The sequence below is a fragment of the Nicotiana tomentosiformis genome, chromosome 9 (genome assembly GCF_000390325.3).
Source record: "Nicotiana tomentosiformis chromosome 9, ASM39032v3, whole genome shotgun sequence".
NCBI classification, from domain to species: domain Eukaryota; kingdom Viridiplantae; phylum Streptophyta; class Magnoliopsida; order Solanales; family Solanaceae; genus Nicotiana; species Nicotiana tomentosiformis.
This window is the reverse complement of record NC_090820.1, coordinates 16,709,907-16,723,416: the sequence shown is the minus strand read 5'-3', so window position 1 is coordinate 16,723,416 and position 13,510 is coordinate 16,709,907. Positions and strand designations below refer to the sequence as shown.

At 41.3% G+C, this 13,510-nt stretch overlaps 1 long non-coding RNA gene across 2 annotated transcripts; it reads left to right on the top strand.

Annotated features, from left to right (window-relative positions):
* The first annotated feature begins 8,906 nt into the window (after positions 1–8,906).
* On the top strand, positions 8,907–13,158 carry LOC138899504 (uncharacterized). 2 transcript variants are annotated; one of them, XR_011411196.1, is made up of 3 exons: positions 8,907–9,114; positions 11,822–11,891; positions 12,901–13,158. It is a non-coding gene; the product is annotated as an uncharacterized lncRNA (long non-coding RNA). The 2 variants fall into 2 exon arrangements; XR_011411197.1 differs by lacking the exon at positions 12,901–13,158 and adding an exon at positions 12,358–12,707.
* The last annotated feature ends 352 nt before the right edge of the window (positions 13,159–13,510 follow it).

The window sequence follows — 13,510 nt, the reverse complement described above, 5'->3', positions numbered from 1 at the left end:
TGCAGCCCATACAGCAGCTGGGGCTGTACCTGCAGATCCACCGATTGTCTCAGATAAGTACCAGGTTCCAGTTGTTGATGCACCAGCTCAGGCACCACATGTGCCTACTGTGATTCCAAGCCTTCAGGAGGCCCTAGCTTAGATTCTGATAGCGTGTACTAGCCTTGCTCAGGCGGTCTCTATTTCGATGGCCGCAACCACTTCTCAGGCCAGGGGAGGCACTCAGACTCCCATCGCTCGCACACCCGAGCAGGTTATTCAGGGACTTCAGACACCGGAGGCACCACCAGCCCAGCCGGTAGCTGTTGCTCAGGATTATGTGGTTCCTGTTATGCCTGAGGATGATCAGCGTAGGTGGGAGATGTTTGGGAGACTTCAGCCACCACCATTCAGTGGCACAGAGAGAGAGGATGCTCAGGACTTTTTGGACAGGTGCCAGAGGATACTCCGTACTGCTGGTATTTTGGAGACTTGTGGGGTCTCATTTACTACCTTTCAGTTTTATGGGGCTGCACTCAGATGGTGGGAGACTAACGAGAGGTGTAGGCCTGTTGGCGCAGCACCCCTTACTTGGCAGCAGTTCTCTGTGGTCTGTTTGGAGAAGTTCGTGCCTCGATCCCGCAGAGAGGAGTTGCGCAGACAGTTTGAGTGGCTTCGCCAGGGTGATATATTTGTGACACAGTATGAGATGCGGTTCTCTTAGTTGGCCCGTTATGCGATCTGGTTGGTTCCCACGGACAGGGAAAGGATCATGAGGTTTATTGATGGTCTCACTTATCAGCTACAGTTGCTCATGATCAGAGAGAGGGTTTCAGGTGCTACCTTTGATGAGGTTGTCGACTTTGCTTGGCAGATTGAGATAGTTCGCGGTCAAGAGAAGGTTGAGTGGGAGGCCAAGAGACCTCGTGGTCAGGGTGGATTCAGCGGTGCTCCTTTTGGGGGTCAGTTCTAGCACGGTAGAGGTCGTCATTACAGGCAGGCTCAGTCAGCTCGACCATTTCATCGGGGTGCATCGTCTGGCCATGGTTCTCACAGTTCTCATCAGGGCCACTCATCCCTTAGTGCCCTTCCAGTTCAGAGTTCGTCCCGTGCTCCACCTGTTCAGGGCTCTTCCATGCCAGGTTCTTCTACCAGTCATCCCGGTTTTAGGGGTTCCCTTCAGTTTCCGCCGCCAGCACCAGGGAGTTGTTTTGAATGTGGGGAGCTTGGGCATATGTGGAGGCAGTGTCCTCATCGTCATGGAAGTCTATCTCAGCAGAGGAGTCAGTCTACGACTACAGCACCAGTTACCTCACCACTCGCCCAGTCAGCTCGGGGTGGAGGTCAGTCAGCTAGGGGTCGCCCTAGAGGGGGAGGTAGATCAAGGGGTGGTCAGGCCCATTTCTATGCTCTCCCTATCAGACCAGATGCTATTTCTTCAGATGATGTGATTACAGGTATTGTCTTAGTTTGTCACAAAGATGCCTCAGTATTATTTGACCCTGGTTCCACGTATTCATATGTTTCCTCATATTTTGCCCATTTTCTAGATATGCCCCGTGAGTCTCTAGTTTCTTCTGTTCATGTATCTACTCCTGTGGGCAATACTATTATTGTGGACCACGTATATCGGTCATGTGTGGTGACTATTGGGGGTCTGGAGACCCAAGTGGACCTTTTGTTGCTCAGTATGGTTGACTTTGACGTGATATTGGGTATGGATTGGTTATCTCCATGTCATGTTGTTCTAGATTGTCACGCTAAGACGGTGACATTGGCTATGCCGGGAATTCCGAGGATTGAGTGGAGCGGTTCTGTAGATTATGTACCAAGTAGGGTGATTTCATATTTGAAGGCTCAGCGCATGGTTGAGAAGGGTTGCTTATCTTATTTGGCTTTTGTGAGGGATGCTAGTGCAGAGACTCCTGTCATTGATTCTATTCCCCGGTGGTACGTGATTTTCCGGATGTGTTTCCTGCAGACCTGTCGGGCATGCCGCCTGATAGGAATATTGACTTTGGTATTGATTTGGTGCCGGTCACTCAGCCCATTTCTATTCCACTGTATCGTATGGCACCAGCGGAGTTGAGGGAATTGAAAGAACAGCTTCAGGAACTCCTTGATAAGGGGTTTATTCGGCCTAGTGTGTCACCTTGGGGTGCACCGGTTCTATTTGTGAAAAAGAAGGATGGTTCCATGAGAGTGTGTATTGATTACAGGCAGTTTAACAAGGTCATAGTCAAGAACAATTATCCTTTGCCTCGTATTGATGATTTATTCGACCAGCTTCAGGGGGCGAGGGTGTTCTTCAAGATTGATTTGAGGTCCAGTTATCACTGGTTGAAGATTCGAGATTCAGATATTCTTAAAACAGCTTTCAGAACCCGATATGACCATTATGAGTTCTTGGTGATGTCTTTTGGGCTAACCAATGCCCCAGCAACATTCATGCATTTGATGAACGGTGTATTCCATCCCTATTTGGACTCATTCGTCGTTGTATTCATTGATGACATCCTAGTGTACTCTCGTTGCTAGGAGGAGCACGCTCAGCATTTGAGGATTGTACTACAGAGATTGATAGAGGAGAAGCTTTATGCAAAGTTCTCCAAATGTGAGTTTTGGCTCAGTTCAGTAGCATTCTTGGGGCACGTGGTGTCCAGTGAGGGTATTCAGGTGAATCTGAAGAAGATAGAGGCGGTGCAGAGTTGGCCCATACCGTCCTCAGCCACGAAAATTAGGAGCTTTCTTAGTTTGGCGGGTTATTAGCATCGCTTTGTGGAGGGATTTTCATCTATTGCATCGCCCTTGACCAAATTGACCCAAAAGGGTGCTCCATTCAGGTGGTCGGATGAGTGTGGGGAGAGCTTTCAGAAGCTCAAGACTGCTTTGACCATAGCTCCAGTGTTAGTTCTGCTATCAGCTTCAGGTTCTTACACCGTGTATTGTGATGCCTCGAGGATAGGCATTGGTTGATGCAAGAGGGTAGGGTGATTTCATATGCCTCGCGCCAGTTAAAGACCCATGAGAAGAACTATCCTGTCCATGATCTTGAGTTAGTAGCCATTATTCACGCCTTGAAGATTTGGTGTCATTATTTGTATAGGGTTCATTGTGAGATCTATACTGATCACTGGAGTCTGCAGTATCTGTTAAAGCAGAAGGATCTTAATTTGCATCAACGGAGATGGTTGAAGCTTCTTAAGGACTATAATATCACTATTTTGTACCATCCGGGAAGGCCAATGTGGTGGCCGATGCTTTGAGTCGCCGGGCAGAGAGTTTGGGGACTTTAGCATATCTTCCAGCAGTAGAGACACCTTTGGCATTGGATGTCCAGGCCTTAGCGGCCCAGCTTGTCAGATTCGATATTTCGGAGCCTAGTCGAGTATTGGCTTGTGTGGTCACCAGGTCTTCTCTTTATGGCCGTATCAGGGAGCGTCAGTATGATGACCCCCACTTGCTCGTTCTTCAGGACAGGGTTTGGAGAGGTGATGCTATGGACGTGACTATTGGTGATGGCGGCGTCCTGAGAATGCAGGGCTGGATATGTGTACCTAATGTAGATGGGCTTCAAGAGTTGATTCTTGAGGAGGCCCACAGCTCGCGGTATTCCATCTATCCGGGTGCCGCAAAGATGTACCAGAATTTGAGGCAGCACTATTGGTGGAGGCAGATAAAGAAGGATATAGTTGGGTTTGTGGCTCGGTGTCTCAACTGTCAGCAGGTTAAGTATGAGCATCAGAGACCGGGTTTCTTGCTTCAGAGATTAGAGATCCCAGAGTGGAAGTGGGAGCGGATCACAGACTTCGAGGAAGTCTGATGCTATTTGGGTTATTATGGATCAGCTGACCAAGTCCGCGCACTTCATTCCAGTTGGTACTACTTATTCTTCAGAGTGGTTGGCTGATATTTACATCCAAGAGATCGTTCGCCTGCATGGTGTCCCAGTTTCCATCATTTCAGATAAGGGCACTCAGTTCACATCGCAGTTTTGGAGGGTCGTGCAGCGAGAGTTTGGTACTCAGGTTGAGTTGAGCACAGCTTTTCACCCTCATACGGATGGGCAGTCCGAGCGCACTATTCAGATATTGGAGGACATGTTGTGTGCTTGTGTCATTGACTTTGGGGGTTCATGGGACCAGTTTCTGCCACTCGCGGAGTTTGCATATAACAACAGTTATCAGTCGAGTATTCAGATGGATCTATACGAGGCTTTATATTGGAGGAGGTATAGATCTCCAGTTGGATGGTTTGAGCCGGGTGAGGCTAGGCTCTTAGGTACATACTTGGTCCAGGACGCATTAGATAAGGTGAAATTGATTCAGGAGCAGCTTCGCACGGCGCAATCTAGGCAGAAGAGCTACGCGGATAGGAAGGTCCGTGATGTGTCTTTTATGGTTGGGGAGAAGGTTTTGCTGAAGGTATCACCCATGAAGGGTGTTATGAGGTATGGGAAGAGGGGAAAGTTGAGCCCCCGGTTCATTGGGCCTTTTGAGGTGCTTCAGAGGATAGGAGAGGTGGCTTATAAGCTTGCCTTGCCACCCAGGTTGTCGAGTGTGCATCCAGTGTTTCATGTTTCCATGCTCAGGAAGTATATTGGAGATCCGTCCCATGTTTTGGATTTCAGCACGGTTCAGTTGGAGGGTGATATCACTTATGATGTGGAGCCAGTGGCTAATTTGAATCGACAGGTTCAAAGGTTGAGGTCAAAGGATATAGCTTCAGTGAAGGTGCAATGGAGAGGTCAACATGTGGAGGAGGCCACCTGGGAGACCGAGCGGGAGATGCGGAGCAGATATCCACGCCTATTCGAGACTCCAGGTATGTTTCTAGACCCGTTCGAGGATGAACGGATGTTTAAGAGGGGAGGATGTAACGACCCGGCCGGTCGTTTCGAGAGTTATAACCCCATTTTCCCTATTTCTACTTCCTTTTGTGTTATTCAGCTATATTATGTTATATCGGGTTAGTTGGTTCGGGTCCGGAAGGAACTCAGAGTGGACCGGATATGGACCTATATGTAAACAGCCTCGGGTTTGAATTTTGATGATTTCAATAGCTCCGTATGGTGATTTTGGGCTTAGGAGCGTGTCCGGAATATTATTTGGAAGTCCGTAGGGGAATTAGGCTTGAAGTGCCGAAAGTTTAATTTTTGAAAACTTTGACCGGAGGGTTGACTTTTTGATATCGGGGTCGGAATCCGATTCTAAAAATTAGAATATCTCTGTTATGTTATTTATGACTTGTGTGCAAAATTTGAGGTCAATCGGACGTGATTTGATAGGTTCTGGAGTTGTTTGTAGAAATTAAAAATTTCAAAGTTCATTAGGCTTGAATTGGGGTGTAATTCATGGTTTTAGCATTGTTTGAGGTGATTTGAGGGTTCGACTAAGTCCAAATGATGTTTTAGGACTTTTTGGTATATTTGGTTGAGGTCCCGAGGGGCTCGGGTGAGTTGAGGATGGTTAATGGATCAAAAATTTGAACTTGAACAACTGCTGGAATTTTCTGATATCTGATGATGTTTTCCTTCTACACGATCGCGTGAATGCGTCTACGATCGCGTAGGCTTATTTGGTCAGTGAGGGTTTTTGTTCTACGCGATCACGTGGGGATATCTGCGATCGTGTAAGGTTAATGTGAGGCAGTGGCATTTTGTGCTTCGCGATCGCGTGAAGCGGGATGCGATCACGTAGCTCTGGAATTTTGTGACTCGTGAACGCGTGACGAAGTTCGCATTCATGTAGAGTAAGTGGAGTGAAGTAGAAATCACGCGTTTTGTACTTCGCGATCGTGTGGACTAGTCCGCGATCGCGTAGGTCTGTGATGTTGTGCATCGCGATCGCGTGGGAAAGTCCGCAATCGCGTAGATTAAACTCTGGGCGATGGAAAGTGTTCTTCGCGATCGCGTGGGAATGTTCGCGATCGCGTAGAGCAAATGTCTAGGCAGAGTGTTTAAGTTCAGTTTTTGGCGATTTGGAGCTCAGAATCGAGGTGATTTTGGGTGATTTTCAGAGGAAACAACGGGGTATGGTTAGACTCGTGGTTGAATGGGCTTCCGGATTTTATAACTTTTGTCGAGTTCCGAGGCATGGGCCCCACGGGCGATATTTGAGCTAATTTTTGGATTTTTATGAAAAATTATTATTTTCTTATGGGATTAATTCCAATTAATCTTATTGACTTAAACGAATTATTTATGACCAGATTCGAGGCGTTTGGAGACCAATTCAAGAGGAAAGGACATTGCGGAATAAGAATTTCCCTGCTTAAGGTAAGTAACGATTGTAAATCTAGTCCTGAGGGTATGAAACCCCGGATTTTGTATCATTCTACTATTTTGAAGTGACGCACATGCTAGGTGACGAGCGTGTGGGCTTGCACTATTGGGGATTGTGACTTGGTACGTACCGTAGCAACTGTAAAGTTGCATATTTTATGGAAATTATATGATACTTATATGTTTTAGAAAGAATTTCTGTAAATCGGGTTGAATGCCATGTTTGGGCCTTGCGCCAATGTTGTTTGGACCCTTAGGGACTTTTTCTTACTATCCTCTCATTGTTTTCGATTGAAAATCTATACTCAGTCATGTTTATACTTGTTTACCGCATAACTCAGTTTTATGACTATATTTTGATGCATATAAATGTTTTGGGCCGAATTCCATATTTTACTGAAATGCCCGAGTGGCTTGAGAGGTTTATGATTGAGTGAGGCCGAGGGCCTGATCTGTGAGGATATTTATGGGATCGGGCTACACGCCGCAGCATGTTTGATATCGGCCAAGGGCCTGATTGTGAGAATGAGTGTAGATCGGGGCTCCCCACCTGCAGCATACTTTATTATTATAGCACGTGAGTTGTCCGTGCAGATTATATCGCTTGGGATGAATGAGCCCCTTCGGAGTCTGTACACACCCCCAGTGAGTGCAGGTACCTACTGAGTGCGAGTGCAGAGTGCTGAGTGGCTGGGAGGCATGAGTGATTGTGAGGTATACCCGAGTGGCAAGAGTGATTATGAGGTATACCCGAGTGGCACGAGTGACTGTGAGGTTTGCCCGAGGGCCTGTTTATGATTTCATCATTTTTGCTCACCTTTGCATTGAGCCTTTGTTTGAAAAACTATTAGAAAAATATATTTAAATAATTTTTACTAGAATCGGGTTTCAACGAGATGATTTGATTCAAACACTGATTTTTAAAGTATGTTGTACTTTACTGAGATTTCATGACATGAATGTTACATGCTTTATTGCTCGTCACTACTGCTCAGTCTTTATTTATTGTTGTTACTTACTGAGTTGGCGTACTCACGTTACTCCCTGCACCTTGTGTGCAGATTCAGGTGTAGCTGGACACGGTAGCGGTTATTGAGTGTTCTGATTGCAGATTTTCTTGGAGATAGCAAGGTAGTTGTTTGGCTATCGCAGCCCCTGCTCTTCTCCCTCTTATCTTCCTCTAGTTGTATTTAGCTATTTTTCGGGCTGAGTTAGCCTTGATATTGTTAGACAGATTATAGCAGATGCTCATGACTAGTGACACCCCGATGTCGGGCTTTTATTTTCTGCATTTCTGTTTTTCTTTGATTTGAACTCCTTAAATGAAGATTTTATGTTAAATAGTATTGAAATTATCTTTGAAATGAAAATATCGGTTTGTTTGAAAATGAGTCGGCTACCCTAGTTTCACAATAGGCGCCATCACGGCAAATTAGGTTTTTGGGTCGTGACAGTATCCCCAAACACGCCTCACGCTTAGTACTCGAGCCTCGCCCAATAGCTTCTTGGCTAGTCCTATGCGAATTTTTCTTTTAGATACACTGACTACTCTAATTAGACGTGGACTAGAAAAAGTAGCAGACTAGCAGCTACTTCCTCAATTTCAATTTATGTGAACCTAATACTATTTGGATAGTCAAATAATAATTTCTTTGACCACGTTTTTTACAAATACTTCTTAAATATTTTGAATTGTTACGTATTGTAACTTATAATAATTTTTATGTATTTCTTAAATATGTAATTTTTATTTCTACAAATTTGAAGATTTATGTTCGAATTCTCAACGAAAATTAGTCAGTTTAACCCTCGTACTCTAAAAATATTCATATACACTAAAACGAGGGAAATAAAAGGAGGAGGAGGAGGAATTCCCCCCAGGAGCTATAAAAAGTATTGGCAAAGAAGTAATAACGAAAGAGAAAACTAAACTAGCTAATACAACCAAGGCAAATACTAAAATAAAAAAAAAAAAAAAAAAGGGCAATTATTGAAATAGAACTCAAGACCTCCTGTTATTAAGCAAGCACTCTAACCAACTAATCTACAAGGACTTGTTGCTTTTTTGTGTTAGTCCAAAACAATTGATCTCTTATTTTGTTGATTTGCTATAAAATTCAAATACAACTATAAATAATAATTTCAGAAAGTATAGCTATAAAGGATAAATATAGTGCACATATTTGATGTGTCGCGTAATTTTTCCTAAAAAAAAGCCCAAGCGGCCTGCTTGTTTCCGAATTAGGATGCTAACCACAAGAACAAAACCAAGCAGGTTTCTTCTCCTTCTTTTCTGAATTCCAAGTCAACCCCGTTTGTTAATGGTTAAATATTGAAGACTTTAAATTTTACCTCTTTCTTATTCTTCTTGATCTTCTATTTGCCATTTCTCGGAAACTACTAGTTATATCCGCCCATAAGTAAGTTATTATAAAAATTATAAAATATTTTCAATATTAGTCAACTAGTTATTATTGTAGCCAAAGAAAATGCTAAATCTTTGATTTCTTTTGAGTGGGTGTTGTTGGAATAAATTGGGTAGGTCTTAAGGAGTTTGAATCTCAGTTTTTTTAATGATTAGGTGGATCTTTGAAGTGGTTTCAATTGAAAATTCAAATTAGAAGATGAATATGAAAAATTTCCCCTTTCACTCACTTCGCCCACCTATGAATCGCCGGTCGCTGTCACTCAACGTGACTCAAATTTCCGGCGATATACCTCTATAGCACTTTCTCCCTCCCTCTCTCCCTCATCCCTATCGCAGCCAAATTCAATTCTAACCTTTTTTTCTTTTTTTCTTTTTTAGGTAGTGTGCACCTCCTTCTCCGACAGCGTGCATCTTCTCCTGCGAGGTAAGTTCTTCCTTCATCATTTCTACGGCCTTGAATGTTAATATATTTATTCTTTTTGTTTGTATTGCAATTTAAATTAGTATTTTTTTAGGTTAAATATGGATAAGATTAGAATTGAAATTAGGGTTGAAATGAAAGAATAATTTATTCTTTAACCTTGAATAACTATTGTTTAGATCCTTGAGTAATATGAAAATTAAGCTTCTTTCGAATAAAACATTTTCCACTTAGTAGAAAATTACTAAACTTGTTATTGTTGTTGTGTTGAATAAAAAATTAAAAGTGAATGAAAGTTGAGATTTGTTTTTCAATAGGAGTAATCTTCATTTTGTATTGTAAATTTATATATATTATAGAATTAGAAATAAAACTATTCAATTTTGACTTTATTTTCACATTGTAATGTATATTTGTTATTGAATTAGTATTAAGTAGTGTGTTTGAATAATTATAGCTTTAATTTTGATTCATCTTGCAAAGAGTTCCAATTGTATTTTATATTATTTATGTGATGTAGCTAGTATAATTTTAACAATAGTGAAGTAAACCTATAAAATGATTGTAAGATTAAAGTTTATTAAATATAATAAATTCATTGGTTTGATATGGTTTTAAGTTTAAGGTTTCTTGAGTATAATGTTTAATGCTTGTTGTTGCTTTTTAGTTTACTAATGCATATGGATAAATGCAAAAACCCTTTTAGATTACTAAATAAGATGGATAAATATCAAATTACACTAAAATATATAATTAAACTATCTAGATAAGTACCCTTTGAAGAGTAAAATTTATTAATTAGTGTAAATAACATAAAAATTTCAACTTCTAATTTTTTTTCTGTGTAGATTTTATTTGGGCATCGTAGATGGATGCATAATAGGAATCATCCGAATTGTTCGGGGTTGCGGGATAAATTTATAGAAGAGGTTGCTGCTTTTATTGCTTAGGCAAAGACACTTGATGATTTCCTTATTGAAGGGACGATTAAGTTCCCTTGTGTGAAATGCAAGTGTGTTAAATTATTGGGACTGGATATTGTTACTGTTCAGCTATATAAGAAGGGTTTTATGGAAAATTAGTATGTGTGGACTGTTCACGGGGAGAGTCATACTAGTGTAGATGATGTGAACCAAATGAGGAGGTTAAGAGCTTCTTCAAATAATTAGAGGAAGCTAGTTGTCCGCTTTATGAAGGTTCAGTTCATTCCAAGTTGTCTGTTGTTGTTAGATTACTAAGTATTAAATCGTATAATTATATTACTCAAACTGTGATGACTTGAAAGATCATTTATAGTTTTAACCCTCAACTCTGTATTTCGAAACCCCGAATAGCTCTGTTTAGCCTTCCTCAATTTGTGTGCGCAGTCCGTGTCTTTTTTCAAAAGATTTTTATGTGAAAAATTGAAAATTAAAAAAAATGTGAAATCGTGCTTTAAAACTCATTTGAGTTGACTTCAGTCAACGTTTTGAACAAACAGACCCGGATCAGTATTTTGACGATCTCGGTAAGTCTATATTGTGATTTGGTTTCATGGGCATATGCCCAGAATCGAATTCGGAAGTCCCTACCTTGATTTATCAAATTTGTTGAAAACTAGAAGTTTGAATGTTTAAAGAAGTTTTCGAGTTTGACCGTAGTTTGACTTGTTGTTACCGGGTCCGGATTCTGGTTTTGGAACTTGGTATAAGTTCATTAGAGTATTTATGACTTGTTTGCAAAATTTGGTGCAAAGCGGGGTTGATTTGATGTGATTCAGATGTTCGGTTGAAAAGTTGCATGTTCTTAAGCTTCGTTGAAAATTTCATTCGTTTTGGCGTCCGATTCATAGTTCTAGGTGTTATTTTGGTGTTTTGATCGCGCAAACGAGTTCGTATGATATTTTTGGACTTGTGTGCATGTTTGGTTTAGAGCCTTGAGGGCTCGGGTGAGTTTCAGATAGGTTTCGGAGTAGTTTTGAACTTAAGGAAATTGTTGGTTCTGGTGCATGTCTCTGACCTCGCAATTGTAAGGTCAGTGTTCACAATTGCGAACGTTCATGTCTTCTGTCAGGTTCGCATTTGCGAACAAGTAGTTCACATTTGCGAAGTAGTACTTGGAGGGGGGGGGAGGGTTCGCATTTACGATCAAACGGTCGCAATTGCGGAAGTCCAAGTTCGTATTTGCGAACAAAACCATCGCATTTGAGATGGCAGCGGAGATGGGGGACTTTCGCATTTGCGAAAGATTTCTCGCATTTGCGGGGTTCGTAATTGCGACATCTGCGCTTGGACAAAAGAAGGAGAAAACGGGAAATAGCTTATTTCTTTCAAATTCTCAACCCTAAACACCTTTGAGGCGATTTTTCCAAGTAGCTTTTCTTCCTAAATTCATTGGTAAGTGACTCTAATATACTTTCTTTCAATTACCCATTATATTTCATAAGATTTTAACAACAAATATAGGATTTCCATGGTAGAAATTAGGGGTTTGGGTAGAATTAGGGATTTTTGTAAAATTGGGATTTAGACCTCGAATTGAGGTCGGATTTCGAATTGAATTGCATTATCGGTCTCACGGGTGAATGAGTGATCGGGTTTTGGTCCAAACCTCGGGTTTTGATCAAGCGTACCTGGGGTTGACTTTTTCAATAATGATCTAAACTGAACCTCTTTCATTTGTGGGTAGTTTCTAAGGCTTATTTTGAATCGTTTGGTTAATAATTTGCTAGATTTGGTTGGTTTGGAGGCTTGTTCGAAAGGCAAGGCCATGGTTGAATCTTGAGTTGATTGCGGAGTGAGGTAAGTCTTGGGTCGAACCTTGATTTGAGGGAATATGAACCATTGAGCTATGTACTATGTGAATTTTCATGAGTAACATCGTATATGCGAGGTGACGAGTATCTATACACCGTCAATTACTTGTTTCCATATCTACCCATATTTCATTAATTATAGCATTCCATGTCTTGATTGTTACATGCCTTAATTGCTTCCTATGCTTTAACTTGTTACTTGTAATTTATTATTCTCGCAATTATAGATGTTAATTTCTTCCATGCTCACATGCTTAACTGATACATGCCTTAATTGTCTTACTTCTATCCTTTAACTATCATATATTTGACTTGTCTTATTGCTTCGTATTAGTTGTAGTCTTTCATGATTTGGTACGAGATTCCTTCTTGATTTGTAGCTTTCATATTCGTTAATCGTAAAGATTCTTTTGTTTCGAGTTGTTAAATTGATTGCACTTATTTATTTATAGATCGGGTTGCATGCCGCAACAGGTGGTATAAGGGAGGATTTATGTTGTACGGTGGGATCGGGTTGCGCGCCGCAACAGGTGAAGGATTGATATGGTGAAATAAGAGAGAATTATGGTATTGACTCTAATTATATGGTAGAATCAGGTTGCGCGCCGCAACATATATTTACTTATTATTATTGAAATTTACATGGTCGAATAAGGTAGGATTGTGTTGTACGGTGGGATTGGGTTACACGTTGCAACAATTTATGTGTTTTCTCCTCCCTGTTGTATTGTGTTGGCTTTTGTACTTTCGTACGAGACTCAAAGGATTGGTATTTCTTATATTTAGTGGTTTTCTTTTAGGATTGAGTTGTTTTCATGAGCTAACTGCCATATTTCGTTTCCGTATTTTCCTTTCCTATCATTATTAGTACTGCATACAGGTTATTGTAAGTGGCCTGCCTTAGTCTCGTCACTACTTCGTTGAGGTTAGGCTCGGCACTTACATATTATATGGGGTTGGTTGTACTCATACTACAGTCTGCACTTCTTGTGTAGATTTTGGAGTCGGTCCCAGTGGTGGTCAGTAGATTGCTCGGGTTGACTATTAGTATGGAGACTTGAGGTACAACTGCTCGGCGTTCGCAGCCTTGAAGTCCCCTTCTACTTTATCTTAGTTGTGTATTTTATTTCAGACCGCTTTACTTTCGTTCAGACATTTATCTGTATTATTCTAGTAGCCCGTGCATTTGTGACACTAGATTCGGGATTGTATTTGGATATTTCAGTTGTTATGGCTTTTCACACTTTATTTTAGCTTTATCTCAGTTATTTCAGTAATTGTCATCAATTAAATTTGATTGGTTTAAAAATGGCTTAAAAATTTATCTAATATTGGCTTGCCTAGCAAGTGAAAATGTTAGGCTCCATCACAGTCACGAGGGTGGGATTTTCGGGTCGTGACAAGTTGGTATCAGACTACTAGGTTGCCTTGGTCTTACGAGTCACGAGCAAGCTTAGTAAAGTCTAGATGATTGGTACAGAAACGTATGTACTTATATCCCAGAGGCTATAGAGTTTAGGAAAAATGTCACCACTTTCTTTCTCTATCGTGCGAATTTATTCTATCATTGATGATTAATCCATTCTACTCTTGTGCCCTCGCAAA